Raw genomic sequence first — 20,428 nt, forward strand, 5'->3', positions numbered from 1 at the left:
GGACAAACAGTTAACCAATATTACTACAAAGAAATTTTAGAAAGACTTCGTAAAAGAGTTCTTCATGTCTGTGCCAACATTGCTGGTAATTGGATTCTGCATCACGATAATGCGCCATCCCATACTGCTCTGCCAGTACAGCAATTTTTAACCTCAAAACAAATTTCAGTACCACCACAGCCACCTTATTCACCAGATATCGCTCCGTGCGACTTTTTTCTATTTCCAAGGCGGTCAAGGGACACCATTTTCAAACAACACAAGATGTCCAAAAACCTGTGACGAGGGTCTTGGAGGATATTACAGAATACGAGTTCCAGAAATGTTACCATCAATGGCAGAAGCGCTGGAAAAAGTGTGTGCAATCAGAAGGGAACTACTTTGAAGGAGACAATGTTAAACTTGACTAAAACGGTAAGCAATATTTTTTTTTCACATCAGTCTCATTACTTTATTGTCGCACCTCGAATGGTCTCACTAGGGTTACCTCTCACATTCTCTTTATTATCTCGTAGTTTCTTATTGTCTCTTTTCTAGAAATTCTTGTTGAGCTTCTCCAGAAGTCCATTACTACTGCTTGCAGTTTTTTTACGTGCTTCAGATTAGTAGTCCATGTCTCCACTCTGTACATACTCTTTAGTACAGATTTATGTATGATTCTCTTTTGGTTGAATTTATTACATTTCTGCTCCATAAGATTGAGTTGAGCATTCCAATTACCTTCCTTCCATTGATAATTCTCTTATTAATTTCTACCTCAGATTTTCCCTCCATCTCTAAAATGGATCCCCAACACCAGAAAGTACTGACCTGTTTAATTCTCTTTCCATCTGCGTATAAATAATCTGCATCGTTAGTGAGGTACTCTGTAATTATTCTGCAATTCCCAGTTCCTGCATTCCACTACTAACTGATTGTATACGAAATTTGCATCCTCCATGTCTTGCCCTGTAACTAGCTGATCATCAGCAAATAGTAGGTGATGTAATGAAATCCATCTTTAATTTCTGTCCCCATCCTTGCGTTTACGAGACCATATCTTAAGTCTTATGTCCATATAGATTTTAAATAATGTTGGTGACATGGGGCAGCCTTATAATAGACCCTTGCTTCTTCTAAATTTCTGTGAAAGTATATTACCAAAAGCCTGCTGATAAAATATGTAAATAGAATACTAATATGCTTACCTGACATTTCCAGCAGCTTTTCTTCAAGGTCTATACATGAGCACAAGTTTGTTGTCATTCCAGTTACTGATCCTCTAATTGTCTAAAGCAGTTCGTCGAAAGAAGATGGTGACACCCTAGTATCCGTATATTTTCTTAACTCCTTGTGCAAGGTGATGAAAGGTCCATTGGTATTTATATCCTGCGAGAAAGGGTGCACCCATTGTATGTGCTTTCCGCTTCTGCGGCGTCTTTCCTTCTTTAAACGACGTACCGCAAACGAGATGGTCACAGAACTTTCCACCGACACTTCCATTTTGGTTTATTATTTTTAATAATCTGAATAAAATTCCGTTCGTCCGCCGTATTCTTATCGAAAGTAGAGGTGGGCAAACTCATTCATCCTTGGGAACTAGTTCACTGGTGATAGCTCTTTTTTTAGAACAGTTCATTTTTACTCGTTCGCCGTTCATTTGTGTCACCGTTCATTGTGTATATGGTTCTTATGAAAAATTTAAAATTAGTAGCATAGGTAACTGAAGAAGGAAGGCGCCAAGAGGGTTCAAAAATGGCTCTGAGCACTATGCGACTTAACTTCTGAGGTCACCAGTCGCCTAGAACTTAGAACTAATTAAACCTAACTAACCTAAGGACATCACACACATCCGAGGCAGGATTCGAACCTGCGACCGCAGCGGTCGCTCGGCTCCAGACTGTAGCGCCTAGAACCGCACGGCCACTCCGGCCGGCGCGCCAAGAGGGGCCACTCGCCTCACTTCTGGAGTACAGGGTTTTTATTCATTACAGAATTCACATACACTTGTAGAAGCATTTTTCGTGATTCTGCAAAACCTCTCGTTAATCAACTGTAGCGTTATGTAGCTGATCGCAGTGAGATGATATAAGGTGGCGCAAGGAAGACCGTCCCCGAGTACAGACTGCTCGCTAACTATGCACGATTTGTTGACTGCTACGAGCAGAATAGATAAACATGTAATAATTAGGCAGTAAAGAAATAACAAATAAGCAAATATAAACAACAACTTCTAAACAACAGATGACGATTGGCGGGCGACAATGAGCAGTTTAGTACTCGGAGCCGATTTTTCGTGCGCCACCCTGAACCACTGAAATAATATTGTAGAAATTATCGTAATCTCTTTACAGAAAGTGACACCAGACACTGATTATGGAGCGTGCCGGCTTCGTTTGCATGTGTAGTAACAAAAAAACTTGCCTTTTTATAAGTATGTCTTCTGCTGTTTATGGAAATAGTGAAGTAAGCTGATATGTCGTTTTGTTACCCGAAGAGATGTATGTACTACATACCACGTAATTCTTATGTAGTTTACGTAGTTATAAAATACATTTTAATTACCGGTCGTGGACGCTGATTAGAATACGAAAAGAACCAGAAGTCCCGAGTTCAAAAAAGGTTTGAAACAGATCTAGAATGGGCGAGAGCAGGGAACGAAACGAACAACTCGATAGTGAACTCGGAGCAGTCGGCAGTGGAACTGCGACGAGTGGCCACGCTAAGAAGGACGAGTCCGGCCGAGGGAGACCGAGACCGAGACAGAGGGGAACGGGACCGAGACAGAGGGGAACGGGACCGAGACAGAGGGGAACGGGACCGAGGCTGGAGAACGAGACCGGCCGACGTGCCGTTGGGGGTACGAATCCGACCGTTTCCCGAAGTGAACTATGACAGACCGTTCCTCAGAATTCGTTCCTCGCTCGTTCCGTCCAGTTTGGTGAACCGTTCCTTTGGACCCGTTAGTTCGCGAACGACCCATCTCTAAGCGATACGAGTGACAGAGCAAGAACAGCCACGGGATTCACAGAACAGATGACAAACCTAGTCCACACACTGCAGCTTTCGGCGGGCCAGTGCATTTTAATCTGCGGAAATCGCAGAATCGCGTGTCGCACGCCGGCCTGTGCTTAGTTGCCCTTAGGCAGCGGTATAACTACGTCACGACCCAATCGTTGCGTGCATTGTACCACCAGCGGAAAAACTCTTTATTTAAAAGAATGACTGAAGAGTGGGGTACCAGCTGCCTCATTCTACCTTCCTCGGCACCTTTAAAAATTTTCCCAAAAATTTTGGCATGCGAACATTTTCTTAACATGCAACTCTCCTCAAATTCCCAAAAGCTCGCCTAACTGTAGCTCACTCACAACCACTAGTCCATCGCTATAAGTCGCTCATACACATCCACTCCCAGTTGCCCTTTCTCATTCACTCATTCAGCCCAACCTCTTGTCCCATCTCTTTCTTCCTCCCTATCATCTCTCCTGTGTCACAGCCACAGTCCCCATGGTTCTGTCCTACTCCTACCTCTCACTGTCGCTGTCTGCCTCTTGCTCTCTCTTACTGCTGCTATCTCAAGCCTTCCTTGCTACTACTGTTGTATGTTCTCATTGTCACTGTCTCTCTGTTCCTTGTTGTCATTGTCATATATCTGTATCTGATTATCACTGGAATGATCGTATGGCATTGTTGGCCGGGAGGCCCCATGCGGGAAAGTTCGGCCGCCGTTTTGCAAGTCCTTTTTAGTTGACGCCACTTCGGCGACTTGCGAGTCAATGATGATGAAGAACACACAACACCCAGTCATCACGAGGAAGAGAAAATCCCCGACCCTGCCGGGAATCGAACCCGGGACTCCGTGCGCGGGAAGCGAGAACGCTGCCGCAAGACCACGAGCTGCAGACCTCATTATCACTGACTCTCACCCACTTCCACTTTCTCTTTCTCTGCATCCCCCCAGTCCCCACTTTGTCTCCTTCACTCTTTCCCTAGCACTTTTCTGTCACTGTCACCTATCTTCCACTGCCACCGTGTCCCTGTCTTTCCCTCACAGTGTCATTGTCTTCCCCGCTCTCTCTACAACACAACCACTGTCTAATATCTTGCCTGTATTTATTACTTTTCCGTCTCTTTCCCCACTGCCACTGCCTCCGTCTCTCTCAGCATAAAAAGTGCGAACACGTTCGCATGCCAAAATTTTTCGGAAAATTTTTAAAGGTGCTGAGGGAGGTAGAATCATGCAGCTCGTACAAAACTTTTCAGGAAACAGGAACACATTCACATTTTTTGCAATCCAATAGGACCATTTTTCCGCTGGTTCCCTTCATTTTCCCTGATGCAGCAGAGCATGTAACTCCTGTGAAAAGAAATGTATTGATCAGTAAAATTTAGATAGTTCATTTATATGAAACTGAAACAATTCTATCATTCAGTGGCAAGCCGAATAACTGCTTGCATAAGGGACAGAGATGGACGAATGCCTTATTTACCTGATCCATTTGTGGAAGTCCTTTCTCTTGAAGTAGTCATCCAATTTTTCAGAAATTGTAACGAAGGACGTCCATCGAAATCTACGGGGAAATGCAATCAATATATGTGGGAAAGTGCCTCGCTTTGAGAAGAAGAAGAAGAAGGAAGAGGAGGAGGAGATGGTGGTGTGAGTTCGCAGAAGACCGTGAAGACTTGCTTAACAATGGGCGTTAGAGGAAGTTGCGTTCGTCGCTGACTCAAGATTTCCGGTGTGGGTACAATGGTGGAAACGGGTAGGTGTGTGCACCTCAAGGGTATTCCCCAGTTGTCATTTTGTATGGGAATGTTAACGACATCGTTCGCGGGTGCTTAGGGTACTGGAAGGTTTCATGTCAGAGGGTGCCAGAACAGTCGGATAACATGATAAGATGCAGGAGAATAACTGCTCTACAGAAACATCTGCAACGGTAAGCCAAGGATGGTGACATTTCCGTGGAATGTATTTCTACTGATGATGAAACGTGGATATGCATTTTACATCGGAATAGAAGCAGCAAAGCTTGGTGAGGAAGCATCTGTGGAAAAGAGAAGTTAACGGCCTTCTGGGACCACCGTGACCACCCCTGCTGGATTTCATGCCACTAGGTGCAAATAGCAATGCCGACAGTTATTGCTCCACACTGTCATGTCTGTGGGGTTCCATCAGGAAAAAGTGACGAGGGATTCTAGAAGTGGAGAACGTGGTTATCCTCCAGGACAAATCGAGGTCACATATGGCAATCAGAACAGCTGACAAGGTACGGGAGAGTCTGGATGATCTCACCATAGAGTCCGGACCTCGCCGTTAGTGATCTCCACGTTCTTGGCCCGCTGAAGAAGTTAATGGCGGGACAGCGATTCACGTGCAACGATGAAACCAAGACAGCTGTCCGATGGTGGTTCCACAGACAGACGGATGAATTATACGACAAGAGCACCTCGAGTTTAGTGCTGCGATGGGACAAATGTCTGAAACGGTGTGTGAACTATGTGGAAATTATAGTCCAAGGTATGCAGTAACGTAGAATACTACGTATATTTATTACCTCTATGTACCTTATATCGGCTAATAAAAGAAAGACTTTCAGATTCGCCATCGTAAAATACATCGAAGCCGCCAAAAAGCTGGTATACACATGCGTATTCAAATACAGAGGTATGTAAACAGCCAGAATACGGCGTTGTGGTCGGCTACACCTGTGTAAGACTACAAGTTCTGCCGCAGTTGTAAGACCGGTTACTGCTGCTGCAATGGCACGTTATCAAGATTTAAGTGAGTTTGAAGGTGGCGTTATAGTCGGCACACGAGCGATAGGGCATAGCATCTCCGGAGTAGCGATGAACTGGGGTTTTTCCCGTACGGCCATTTAACGAGTGTACCGTGAATTCAGGAATCCGGTAAAAAATTAAATCTCCGACATCGCTGCTGCCGGAAAAAGATCATGCAAGAACAGGACCAACGACGACTGAAGAGAATCATTTAACGTGACAGAAATACAGTACTTCCGCAAATTGCTGCAGATTTCAATGCTGGACCATCAACAAGTAAGTGTCAGCGCGCGAACCATTCAACGAAACATCAGTATGGGCATTCGGGGTCGAAGGCCCCCTCGTGTACCCTTGACGATTGCACGACACAAAGCCTTAAGTCTCGTCTGGGCCCGTCAACATTGACATTGGACTCTTCGAGCAGATGGACATGTAGGGGTATGGAGGCAACCTCATGAATCCATGGACACTGCATGTCAGCAGGAGACTGTTCATGCTTTTGGAGGCTCTGTAATGATGTGGCGCGTTTGCAGTTGGAGTGATATGGGACCTGTGATATGTCTAGATACGTCGCTGACAGGTGACATGTGCGTAAGCATCCCGTCTCATCACCTGCAACCATTCATGTCCCTTGTGTATTCCGACGGACTTGGGCAATTACAGCTGGACAATGCGACACCCCACACGACAAGAATTACTCTTGGAGCAATTGCTCCTGGAACACTCTTCTTAGTTTAAAAACTTCAGCCGGCCACCAAACACCCCTGACATAAATGGAAATGTCGTGTGGCTAGGGCCTCCCGTCGGGTAGAACGTTCGCCTGGTGCAGGTCTTTCGATTTGACGCCACTTCGGCGACCTGCACGTCGATGGGGATGAAATGATGATGATTAGGACAACACAACACCCAGCCCCTGAGCGGAGAAAATTTCCGACCCAGCCGGGAATCGAACCCGGGCCCTTAGGATTGACAGTCTGTCACGCTGACCACTCAGCTACCAGGGCGGACACCCCTGACATTATTGAGCATATATGGGATGCCTTACAATGTGCTGTTCAGAAGAGGTCTCCACCCTCTCGTACTCTTACGGACTCATGGACAGCCCTGCAGGATTCTGGTGTCAATTCCCTCCAGCACTACTTCAGACGTTAGTAGAGTCCATGCCACGTGGTGTTGCCGCACTTCTGCTTGCTCGCGGGGGCCCTACGCAATATTCGGCAGGTGCACCAGTTTCTTTGGCTCTACAGTGTAATGTGTTAGCTAGGAACGAGAGCTAGCTATGTTTCCCACCTGGTCCCCTTAAAAACGTATTGCCCAAGTTTTGCCGTATTATTTCATTCAGTTTACAATCAAACGATACTCGATGCAATATTTTCTCTGCTCGTCTCTTTACTTCTCATAACTGCAACTGTTCACAACACTGCAGATTAACTGGACCACCTGGCTGGCCAGTGCTGTCCAAATTAAATATACCATTAAAGCTTTTGTCCCTTACTACCACTGAGTCCATGTGCGCGTAACGCACGGTATAAAACGTATCCTTATTACCGTACCTGACTGTACTCGACACAGCTTGTATTCCTTCTACGTGAAATATTCAATAAGATTCCAGAAAACGCAGAAGAATACATTGTGTAATTCTGAATACAATGATTTTGGGTATTAGGTCGCAACATTGTAAACTACTAAAGCAACGAACTACCCTGAGGAGGACCGCAGAAAGTCGGTCGAAACGTCGGGAATTTAGTTATTTTATGAGTTTACAATGACGCTGCCCAATACTATGGTAATGGAAATGCCGCGTGGCTAGGGTCTCCCGTCAGGTAGACCGTTCGCCTGGTTCAAGTCTTTCGAGTTGACACCACTTTGGCGACTTGCGTGTCGATGAGGATGAAATGATGATAATAAGGACCACACAACACTCAGTCCCTGAGCGCAGAAAATCCCCGACCCAGCCGCGAATCGGACCCGGGCCGTTAGGCATGACATTCCGTCGCGCTGATCACTCAGCTACCAGGGGCGGACTGCCCCATGCTCAAAATCATTTTATCCAAAATGACACCAGTCGTGGAGGCCTACGAATATAGTGTAATGTTTTCATCAGGTTTATTCTTATGATGGATGCAGTATAATAATCATGTTGTTGCGTCAGTAGAACCTTGTAAAGATGTACAAGAAGACCTTTTGTTAGGATCTGCCGCATGGTCCACCTCGGAATGTTCCAGTGAATCAACGTTTGGGGACTTTGGGCTACACTCTCATTTACTGAGGCTACATTTTCAGCGACCAGCCAAAACAATATCGCTTTGGTCTCTTAACATCAGCAGCTGAACCACTTCCTTCAAACTTTTCAATCATTCGTCGAATTGTAGATGAATCTGGTACGTTTTGCCGACCGAAAATTGCACACAGTTTGCGAAGTGTCTCTGAAGAAATCCTCTTATACTAATAAATTTTGACGCTCACAACGAGTTGTTCGACATACAGCGATCTATTTTCACCAACAGCAACGAGTCTAGATGGCAACTGAGCAACAGCAAAAGTTGCCAACCAAATGGACCAACCAAAATTGGCTCGCAGTTTAGACTGTGAATTCCTATCGGGATACCCTACCCAAATACATTTCATACAGCGTGTTCGATATTGTAATTTTGTGGATAGTGTATCAGGCATTACTCAAACTTCCCTGATACATATGTTTACTTGAAGGCTCCGTGAACAAATCTATTTGCCAAATTTTTTTTGGCGGCTTTTGACCCATGTGCCTTTTAGTTTCGTCTTCGCTCGTCCTATGTAACTGACTCAACTTGTATCCGGTCCACTATACATCTTGACTTCGCGGAACGGGTTCTCCGTCTCTTTATTATGCACAAAGCAATGAATCATATGATCACGACTCGCTTCCACTACAGGTGTATGTATATATGTATTAATGTGTAGTCATAAGACAGGGGACCAAAAAGAAATGAAGCCTATGTGCGTTGGAACGGTGAGATGCAGTTACCGGTTCAGTAAAAGGTAGAGGCTTATTTCTAATGATTACAAACGAAGATAGTGAATTACACTGCTTATACACTAGTCTCGGCAAAATCTAGAAAATTAATTATAATTGCGTGGAAGAAAAGCAAGGAGAGGTACAACACAGACTTGGAGGATTATTAGACCTGAAGGCAAAAATGGTCTGTAAGCCTTAACAATTCTAAACTAATGTCCTAGAGAAGGAGATGATTGAGACAATATCTTGGAGGTATGGATTCATATTTTAAATAGCAATGGTCAGATGAAGAGGATGCAAAGAGAAAAGAGTGAAAGACAAACGTTCGATGGGCAAATTCTGTAAGTTTTACGCAAAAACAAAACTAGAAAAATCCCTGAAAATAACAGATCAAATGTAGAATTAATCAAAACCTCCTCTGAAGGAAATTCTATTAAATCAGTGCTTGCTGCATATGGATGTCAAAGACCAAAGTAATATTCCTTCTATCTGGAAAACTGTCATAATACACACATCAAAAGAAGTTTTGCATCACCTGGGTTCAGAGAGTTACGGGACCTGTGCAGAAAATTGGAATAGAGATCAACAGAAACATCATTTACGCCCTCTTTATTCCTCATGGAAACCACACATTGCATGTTGTACCACCATACAGCGAGACCTTCAGAGGTGGTGGTACAGATTGCTGTACACACCGGTACCTCTAATACCCAGTAGCACGTCCTCTTGCATTTATGCATAACTGTATTCGTCGTAGCATACTATCCACACGTTCATCAAAGCACTGTTGGTCCAGATTGTCCCACTCCTCAACAGCGATTCGGCGTAAATCTCTCAGAGTGGTTGGTGTGTCACGTCCTCCAAAACAGCCCTTTCCAATCTATCCCAGGCATGTTCGATGGGGTTCATGTCTGAAGAACATGCTGGCCACTCTAGTCGAGCGATGTCGTTAACCTGAAGGAAGTCATTCACACGATGTGCGCGATGGGGGAGCGAATTGTCGTCCACGAAGCCGAATGCCTCACCAATATGCTGCCGATATGTTGCACTATCGGTTGGAGGATGGCATTCACGTATCGTTAAGACTTTACGGCGCCTTCCATGACCACCAGCGGCGTACGTAGGCCCCGCATAATGACACCCCAAAACATCAGGGAACCTCCACCTTGATGCACTCGCTGGACAGTGTGTCTAAGGCGTTCAGCCTGACCGGGTTGCCTCCAAACACGCCTCCGAGGATCGTCTGGTTGGAGGCATATGCGACACTCATCGGTGAAGAGAACGTGATGCCAATCCTTAGCGGTGCATTCGGCATGTTGTTGGGCCCATCTTTACCGCGCTGCATGGTGTCGTGTTGCAAAGATGGACCTCGCCATGGACGTCGGAAGTGAAGTTGCGCATCACGCAGCCTGTTGCGCACAGTTTGAGTCGTAACACAACGTCCTGTGGCTTCACGAAAAGTGTTATTCAACATGGTGGCGTTGCTGTCGGGGTTCCTCAGACCCATAATCCGTAGGTAGCGGTCATCCAGTGCAATAGTAGCCCTTGTACGGCCTGAGTGAGGCATGTCATTGACAGTTCCTGTCTCTGTGTATCTCGTCCGTGTCCGAACAACATTACTTTGGTTCACTCTAAGACGTCTGGACACTTCCCTTGTTTCGAACCCTTCCTGGCATAAAGTAGCCGTTCAGACGCGATTGAACCGCGTTTTTGACTGTCTAGGCATGGATGAACTACAGACAACACTAGCCTTGTACCTAATTCCTGGTGGAATGACTGGAACTGATCAGCTGTCGGACCCCCTCCGTTTAATAGGCGCTGCTCGTGCTTGGTTGTTTACATCTATGGGTGGGTTTAGTGATATCCATGAACGGAAAAGGGACTTGTCTGTGATACAATACATACAGTCAACGTCTGTCTTCTGGAGTTCTGGGAACCGGGGTGACGCAGAACTTTTTTTGATGTGTGTAATATCTAGATTTAAATAGGGAGACAGAACAAATTACACAGTATTCGGGCTTCTAAACTAAGAAAAATCTATTGAGAAACTATAACATAAAAGCGTCAGGAAATACACTCCTGGAAATGGAAAAAAGAACACATTGACACCGGTGTGTCAGACCCACCATACTTGCTCCGGACACTGCGAGAGGGCTGTACAAGCAATGATCACACGCACGGCACAGCGGACACACCAGGAACCGCGGTATTGGCCGTCGGATGGCGTTAGCTGCGCAGCATTTGTGCACCGCCGCCGTCAGTGTCAGCCAGTTTGCCGTGGCATACGGAGTTCCATCGCAGTCTTTAACACTGGTAGCATGCCGCGACAGCGTGGACGTGAACCGTATGTGCAGTTGACGGACTTTGAGCGAGGGCGTATAGTGGGCATGCGGGAGGCCGGGTGGACGTACCGCCGAATTGCTCAACACGTGGGGCGTGAGGTCTCCACAGTACATCGATGTTGTCGCCAGTGGTCGGCGGAAGGTGCACGTGCCCGTCGACCTGGGACCGGACCGCAGCGACGCACGGATGCACGCCAAGACCGTAGGATCCGACGCAGTGCCGTAGGGGACCGCACCGCCACTTCCCAGCAAATTAGGGACACTGTTGCTCCTGGGGTATCGGCGAGGACCATTCGCAACCGTCTCCATGAAGCTGGGCTACGGTCCCGCACACCGTTAGGCCGTCTTCCGCTCACGCCCCAACATCGTGCAGCCCGCCTCCAGTTGTGTCGCGACAGGCGTGAATGGAGGGACGAATGGAGACGTGTCGTCTTCAGCGATGAGAGTCGCTTCTGCCTTGGTGCCAATGATGGTCGTATGCGTGTTTGGCGCCGTGCAGGTGAGCCCCACAATCAGGACTGCATACGACTGAGGCACACAGGGCCAACACCCGGCATCATGGTGTGGGGAGCGATCTCCTACACTGGCCGTACACCACTGGTGATCGTCGAGGGGACACTGAATAGTGCACGGTACATCCAAACCGTCATCGAACCCATCGTTCTACCATTCCTAGACCGGCAAGGGAACTTGCTGTTCCAACAGGACAATGCACGTCCGCATGTATCCCGTGCCACCCAACGTGCTCTAGAAGGTGTAAGTCAACTACCCTGGCCAGCAAGATCTCCGGATCTGTCCCCCATTGAGCATGTTTGGGACTGGATGAAGCGTCGTCTCACGCGGTCTGCACGTCCAGCACGAACGCTGGTCCAACTGAGGCGCCAGGTGGAAATGGCATGGCAAGCCGTTCCACAGGACTACATCCAGCATCTCTACGATCGTCTCCATGGGAGAATAGCAGCCTGCATTGCTGCGAAAGGTGGATATACACTGTACTAGTGCCGACATTGTGCATGCTCTATTGCCTGTGTCTATGTGCCTGTGGTTCTGTTAGTGTGATCATGTGATGTATCTGACCCCAGGAATGTGTCAATAAAGTTTCCCCTTCCTGGGACAATGAATTCACGGTGTTCTTATTTCAATTTCCAGGAGTGTAGTTGCAAGTGTCATACTCCGAAGAGCAGTCGGGTTTTCGGGCGGGAATATATAGTACTGATAATTTTTCTACGCTAAAACGGATGATACACTGAAGCGCCAAAGAAACTGGTATAGGCATGTGTAATCAAACACAGAGATACGTAAACAGGCAGAATACGGTGCTGTGGTCGGCAACACCTGTATAAGACAAGTGCTGGCGCAATTGTTAGATGTGTTGCTGCTGCTACAATGGCAGTTTATCACGATGTAAGTGAATTTGAACGTGGTATCACAGTCGGCGCATCAGCGATGGGGCACAGCATCTCCGGGGTAGCGATGAAGTGAGCATTTTCCCGTACTACCAATTCACGAGTGTACCGTGAATATCAGGAATCCGGTAAACATCAAACCTCCGACATCGCTGCGGTCGGAAGAAGAACCTGCAAGGACGGGACCTTCGACGACTGAAGAGAATCGTTCAGCGTGACAGAAGTCCAACCCTTCCGCAGATTGCTTCAATGTAGGGCCATCAACAAGTGTCAGCGTGCGAACCATTCAACGAAACATCATCCACATGGGCTTTCGGAGCCAAAGGCCCACTCGTGTATCCTTGATGACTACACGACACAAAGCTTTACGCCTCGCCTGGGACCGTCAACACCGACATTGGACTGTTGATATCTGGAAATATGTTGCCTGGTCGGACAAGTCTCATTTGAAATTGTATCGAGTGGGTGGACGTGTACAGGTATGGAGACAACCTCATGAATCCATGGGCCATGCATATCAGCAGGAGACTGTTCAAGCTGATGGAGGCTCTGTAATGATGTGAGGCGTGTTTATTTGGAGTGATATGGGACCCCTGACACGTCTAGATACGACTCTGATAGGTGACACGTACATACGAAACCTGTCTGATCACGTGCAACCATTCATGTTTATTGTGTATTCCGACGGATTTGGGGATGACAATGCGTCATCCCACACGTCCTAAATTGCTATAGAGTGGCTCCAGGAACGCTCTACTGAGTTTAAACACTTCCACCGTCCACCAAACTCCCCAGATATGAACATTATTGAGCATATCTTGGATGCCTTGCAACGTGCTGTTTAGAAAAGATCTCCACCCCCTCGTACTCTTACCAGTTTATGGACAACCCTCCAGCAGTACTTCAGGCATTAGTCGAATCCATACCACGTCATGTTGTGGCACTTCTGCGAGCTCGCAGGGGACCTACACGATATTAGACAGGTGTACCAGTTTCTTTGGCTCTTCAGTGTAGAAAAACAGAGGGAATTCTGCCGAGAACTACACCTACTTTTCATAGATTCTGAAAACTCTTTCGATAACAAGAGATAAACTACGTGAATATATGGAACTACGCGCTAATCCCAGTCACCTGATAGAAATCGATAGAAATATCCATGAAGTCTCCATAATTTGTTTTAAGACAAAGGGAGGAGCAGTTTCTCCCTCTTAATAAATATGGCAGTGCGACAAGCCATAAGTTTGTCCCCGATTTTATTTAACCTTTGCCTCGACAGTGGAAACATCAGCCACAAAATTTTAAGGTTGGAGACCTTTGTGTATGGTGTTGACCAAGTAATTCTTGTAAATACGAGGGCGTGCTGAAACGTAACGCCTCCGAATGTTTTGTCTGTGCTTGGTATCGGCATTACATATCAGTCATGCATATTACTCGGTCAACTTTCCCGCTTCCTTTACTCAAGTTGCAGTCCCCTGTCACTAGAGTACTCCGAACTTTAGTGTGTAATAGGGCGGCGTGTAACGTAACTATGTCGGTGCGCGGGATAGCATGCTGTAGGCAAGTTTCTAATCGCAGAAGAGTTCATCGCGACACATGTTGCAATGTTGCACCCCCCCTCCCCCCTTCAGCAAGACGAGCGCTACGACATATCTAACACTCTGACGCCTTGGCTTCACTGTCATTGATCATTCTCCCTACAGCCCCGAATTGGCCCCATCCGATTTTCATCTGTTTCCAAAACTTGAGAAACACCTTCGAGGATTTCACTTTGATAGGAAGCGGTGCAAGCAGAGGTGAGTTTGTGGCTTATCAACAAAGTCAAACATTCAACACTGACGGTATCAACAAAATGGTTTGTCGTTGGGAGAAACGTGTTCGTCATAAGGTCGACTATCTTGAGAAATAAATATGTAGACCTGAAGAATGAAGTTGTGGAAAGTTAATAAAGTTCATATTATTTTAAAAGCTTTAAGAGTTTTCACATAAATAATCCGGAGGCATTAATTTTTAGGACACCACATAAAAAATATGTATTAACATTATAAAGCATGGAGAGCTGCATCAAACCAGTCTCTGGACTGAATACCACAACAGCAACAACAACGACAACAACATTATAAAATACCTATGACTTAAATTCGATCACCTTTAAAGGAAAACCAAAGATGATCACTAGAGCCCGGATTTTATGTACTTGTGTATTCTGTTTCTCAATATTAGTGACAAGAAGAACTAAAATGTTGACTAATTACACTGAAAAGACCTTTATTTCAAAGTTTTAAATTACATGTTTTTGGATATTTTGAAATACAGCAGCGGATACAACATTCCGCTCTCAATTGTTTGACATAGTCACGTACAGAAATTTACACGTTTTGCTTTACATTCCTCCCTCCGCTCATGGGCCCATGTCATTTTGTAGGGCTTCGTCCCTATATGGTGTAAAACGCGTTGACAAGATGTACGCGAAACGTTCCCTTATTGCTACAATTTACCGGGCGACTTTGGACTCTTGCGATATTCGTGCTCGAATATCCGCGATCACAGCAGTTGTGCGAACGGACAGGGCTCAATAACTTTTTGCGTCTGTAATTGACCCTGTAATAGCCACTTTGTCACCAAATCCTAGATACCGCTCTCTGCTGGCATGCAAACGCTAGGAAATTTCTGTGCAAAAATGTCCCGTGTTTCCTTAACTGAACTGGTAGACATGTAAGCCTCCACTATTGTGATTATTTCTTACATCGGCTTTCGAACCGACGATACGAAATGTAGTCGCAACAGATTCGAAACAATACATGAAAATTGGTGGGCGACAATGAGCAGTCTACCACTCGAGGCCGGTTTTTCATGCGCCACAGGAATTATACATATTACACACTATAGTACGTAATTTTACATAATTAAATATCATTGCAGAATTATTATAAATTTTCGTAAGACCCATACATTTTCGTTACATAGCAAGGAAGGAAAAACAGTTTTATTATAGTGTATCTCATACTCTCGTCAATCCTGTTACACTCGAAACGAAATTGCACAAGTCCGATGGAAATAACAGACACTCGTTTTAAATGCTTACCTTTCTTGTTCTCAATGTGTAACAGTCAATTGCATTTAAGGTAACTATGGCAGCGGTTGCGTCCTCGTTGTCATTAAAGCTGAAAACATAGATTTCTGTTGACAGCATTTTAATCACTGATGGCAAAATAAGTCTTCTGACAAACGTGCGGTAAATGTATAGGATGTACGATGAAACCTCAAAGTGAATAACATTTACGAAGTAATCTACATATTAGTAATAAACAACGCATTCCTTCAAAGAGACACGTTCTACTGACGCAGCCTTCATCATGTAATAGCGAGTTTTGCGAAGAACTTCTATTGCGTTGGGTGCAGGGAACATACCCTGTAACAAATTTCACGTGCCAGAATTTAAACATTTCTTACAGAAATACTGCAACCAAAAGATTCCCATCAAGTCCACTCAGGAAGAACTACCTGGATTCTCGCTGTGTTGATGTTACGATCAGACGAAACGACAATCGTCCAGCCATAGCTATGGCTTCTTTGATTGCTCTGGGAGATGGCTCATTTGTACTACAACAAATGAACTATAGTGGCCGGCACGAAAATAGGGCTTCAAGGTCATCTCGCAGTCTTACAGCATTGCCAGTTTATTTACAGTGATAATTTCAAATGTTCTTAAAAATTTAAAAAAAAAATTCGGCAACTCTATTTTTAGTCTAGAATATGATGGACGACTTTCCAAAAGAAAATCCTCACTATCTGCTAGAAAAAAATGAAAACTAACGTTACAAGAAAGTTTGAAGGAAAATAATTTTTTACTTTAGCCTGTGGTAGTAACAGAATCACTAATGTAATTTTTTACTTCAGCCTGTGGTAGTAACAGAATCACTAATGTAATTGGACTGAAAAAAATATGTACATCCTCAAAGTTTACAGATGCATTTGCCGCGTCTTTTATTTTAGAAACATAAAAGTATTCTGAGATAAAAAGTAAAATATTATAAGTGGTATGAAACTGTGCCGACTGCTTAGCGAAAAATTTAGTCGCTGATGAAATCGTATCACGTACAGAGGCAAATTACTTCCGCGATATTGCGTGCGCAGCAGCGCGCGAGTCGTTGTAGGCCGTCGCCAAGGGGTTTGTTCGGACGGCTCGCTTTAATATCATAGAGTAAATATCCCTGGAGTGAGCATTGCGCTCTGCGCATGTTGTCAACATTTAACCAGTATTTTCACGTGTTTTCGGGACTTCGCTGTGCATGTGTGCTTTCAGCAGAGTTTGAAGTTTATAATATCAAGAGTTTTTGTTGTGTTTTCACCTTTTGTTGATAGCGTAATAGCGATGGTGAATTACTGTTGTTGCTACGGATGCAAAGAAAAATATGTGAAAAGAGGGATAGTTACTTTTCATGGGTACCATGTTTAAAAATTTCGGGAAGCATTATAATTAAGGCTTGATTCTGTAGACCTATTTTTCTACGATTTTATGACTAAATAATAGATATTACGGCTCGTACAAAAGCTTACAAACAATCGCTTCCTCTCGTAAATTTGCTAGTGGAACAGGAAAGGGAATGGTTAGTTGTTTCAGCAAATACTATCCTCCATGCATTTATCAGTGACTTGTCGATTATGTCTAAAGATTTGAAAGACGGGAGACAGATAAATTCAATAGAGTGGGAGTCTGTAATTGTCTTCGTATAATATGTGTGTCCAAACCTTTTTGTTTACTATAAAGTTCCAGTAGGAGACCATGTTAAGTGTGTCTAGGACATGGCGAATGATTATGTGTGATTTATATTTTATTTTCCCGAAGGATAAACAACGAGTAAAGATGTGGCTCCAGAAAACAAGGAGGAGTAATTTTGTCCACATAAAATATTCCAAAGTATGTTCAAAACACTTTGAAGAGGAATGTTTAGAAAGAGAAAAATTTGGACGTGTCTGGCTGAAGGTAGATGCTACACCAACTATTTTTAATTTTCCACAGCACCTACTACCAATTTCTGCATTCAGCTTAAATACATTTTCTGCACAAATCAAATAAAAAACACAATAGTGTAACTAACCAAAGTTCACATTCACCTTGTTTGGTATATTTTGCCTTCAATTTATTTTCTTCACCATTTGATTAAGAAGCGTAAAATATTAGTACACATGTCCCCAAACTCTTTCATTTGTGTCACTTTCCACTTCCCTTAATGGTGTTATATGGGTTGACTGTTACATGACCAACTGTATTTGCTTTACAGTACATTTATTCTCCGATCGTCTTTTTTCCCCCTTCTTACTCAGTCTACTATTTACTAAATAAACTGGGAGCAAGTACGTAAAATGCGTTAAATAAACACTTAAAAGCGTCACCAGTAAGAAAAATTGTGCTTTAGGTCGCAAAAACGAGAAAATAAATACCCAGAAATAGCAGAAAAAAAGGACGAATTAGCAGGGATATAATCGCTAATGTGTGGCAAATTCGGTGTTTTTCGGACACTAGCAAAAGTACTAGCGTACTGTCAAGTCGTTTTGCAAGACTATCACTGCAAAAATGTACGTCAGGCTCTGTAATACTTTTAAGTGCCGTATCATACCGAAAACTACCAAAAATCGAGTGCATCTGAACTGTGACACCTACCGCAAAGAAGCAGAATGCAGTATCACTTGCCCTTAAAAGTTGCGTAGCTGGTTTATTCCCGGTATCAAATGGATACTGTTGAAATGTCTGCGCTACATATATAAATAATCCAGGACACGTACGAAAAGAATCCGTCTGTACTAGGGATGTAGTGACATTCGAAATACACAGAGCGCTATACGGACAAACACACGACGTCCCGAGAACACGTGACCAAGCCGGCATTGTATGTTGACAACACAAACTGTTGTGCGCATGTGAATGCTCACTCCAGAGATATTTACTCTATGTTTAATATGACCGAGAATATTCCCTACTTCCCGAAAATATTTTACTGGCTGCTAATACATATCCTTCGTCTTGCATCCATTAGTCAAAACGCCAATATACGCTACGCAAAAGTAATTGCAGTTATTATGAAGTCAATATTTTCACTGAAGTCGAGAAAAATATTTGTTCGAAAGTTTCTGTGAAACCCCGTTTTATCCAAATTTGCTGTAAGCCTACTATTCTCAGCAATACGTGCTTGGTACACAAAAACCTCGTTCTTACTATCGCAATGTCCCTGTCTTGTGTTACAAATTCCGTTTATCATTACAGCTTCTGATTTAAAAACCAAGTTGGCGGAGATGACAGTGCATTGAAGTGACTGGCCAGAATAAACAGTTTCGTCACGTACGTTACCCTGTATTTCTCTATCAACCGCTTACTATCCTCTGCCATACTAAAGTAATACAATTCAACGTTATAGCTTTTTGTAAAAGTCGTCAAATATCATAGATTTCTATGCTCTCCTCGGAGAATCAGGTGCTGAGACTGTTCTGATGTTACTGCACTGTTTGTATATACAGTCGATACAGAAGCACCACAACGGTTTGTCATTTTATGAACTGTATTACCCTTACTACGAAATAGCCAGTAAATCATTCTACGAAAAAAAGGAGTTAAATTTTGAATGTACAAGTAAATCGAATGCAGTAAGATTATGTCCGAATGTAAAGACATTCTATACAGGTTTTTAGGAAAAACTGTTTTTAATTCATGCAGAATTGACAATCTTATTTTAATTGACAGCTACAGTCGAGTAAACTAATCGCCAGCACTTGTGATAAATTTATCAGACGTCTACTATGAGGGAAGAACATTCGCAGTAGGTCCGCTATAACTGAAATGAATAGACAGACATTTAAATCAATTCAGATTTTTACATAGATGGCACTTACCTAAAATGCAGGATTTTCTGGCTCCGTGTCTTCAGATTTACTGTCGCTTGTTTCAGCCAGGTGTATCATCACAGAATCCACTATGGTGTCTCATAAACCCTGGTTCAAGAAATCTGTTTCTTGCAATGCTTCTGTTTGTTTTACGCATCTCTCCCAGCCCTGCTGTGTAACATTCTCGTGTGTTATCGTAAGTCTTTTTGTCACCTACGATTTCTTCCTTAGACAGGAGTTCAGCCTTCGTTTCATCGATTGAAAATGAAACATTCTTTCTCTTTAACCACTCCATAATGTCTGCCTTGCGCCAATTTGAACGTGGCAGCTTTCCAATCTGAATGGAGTGGTAGCTGGCGTTATCCATCACAATTGACCCTTCTTCTAGCGCAGACAATAGTCGAATGAAACAATTCTTAAAAACTTCTCCATTCATTTCTGAATGGTAATCGGATTGGCAAGAACTTTTCTCAGCACGGAAAACAGGTTTGGCCTCTGGTATGAAGCCTGTGGTTAATGAACCAGCGTGGTCGATGATTAATTGGCCACCTCTACCAGTAGGCACTTTCAAACCGCCGTTTACTTTGGAATCGTGTCATATATTCTTATTGGTGTGGTTCTGTAAAACCCAAGTTTCATTCAAATATACTACAGGCCTGGTGTCTTCAGCACACAAGAAGTGCATTCATTGCACATAAAAACTTCCCTCTTGTTGCTGCACTGTCTCTGTGTTCCATTAAGAATTTCTGTGCGTCATTACACTTCTTGAGTCGGAAACCAAGGAAGCGGAGAAGATGAAGAACGGAGGTCTCTGACAAGGGGAAGGCCTCAGATACGGCCAACCGATTCGACTCAGATTTGGCAGGTCGCTTGTGTAAAACCTAAAAGGAAGGAATCTAAGATATTTTGGGTCAACTCCCCCGCGTTTTTGAGAAAATCACCCCTAAAGGTTATGACGAGCAACCGACTCAAAATGGCGGGATTGATAGATAATTGTAAATAGTGCATGTTTCATCATCAGGTATAGGGTCCGAAAATGCATACTTTTCCAG

This window comes from Schistocerca serialis, chromosome 10, assembly GCF_023864345.2.
Source record: "Schistocerca serialis cubense isolate TAMUIC-IGC-003099 chromosome 10, iqSchSeri2.2, whole genome shotgun sequence".
NCBI classification, from domain to species: domain Eukaryota; kingdom Metazoa; phylum Arthropoda; class Insecta; order Orthoptera; family Acrididae; genus Schistocerca; species Schistocerca serialis.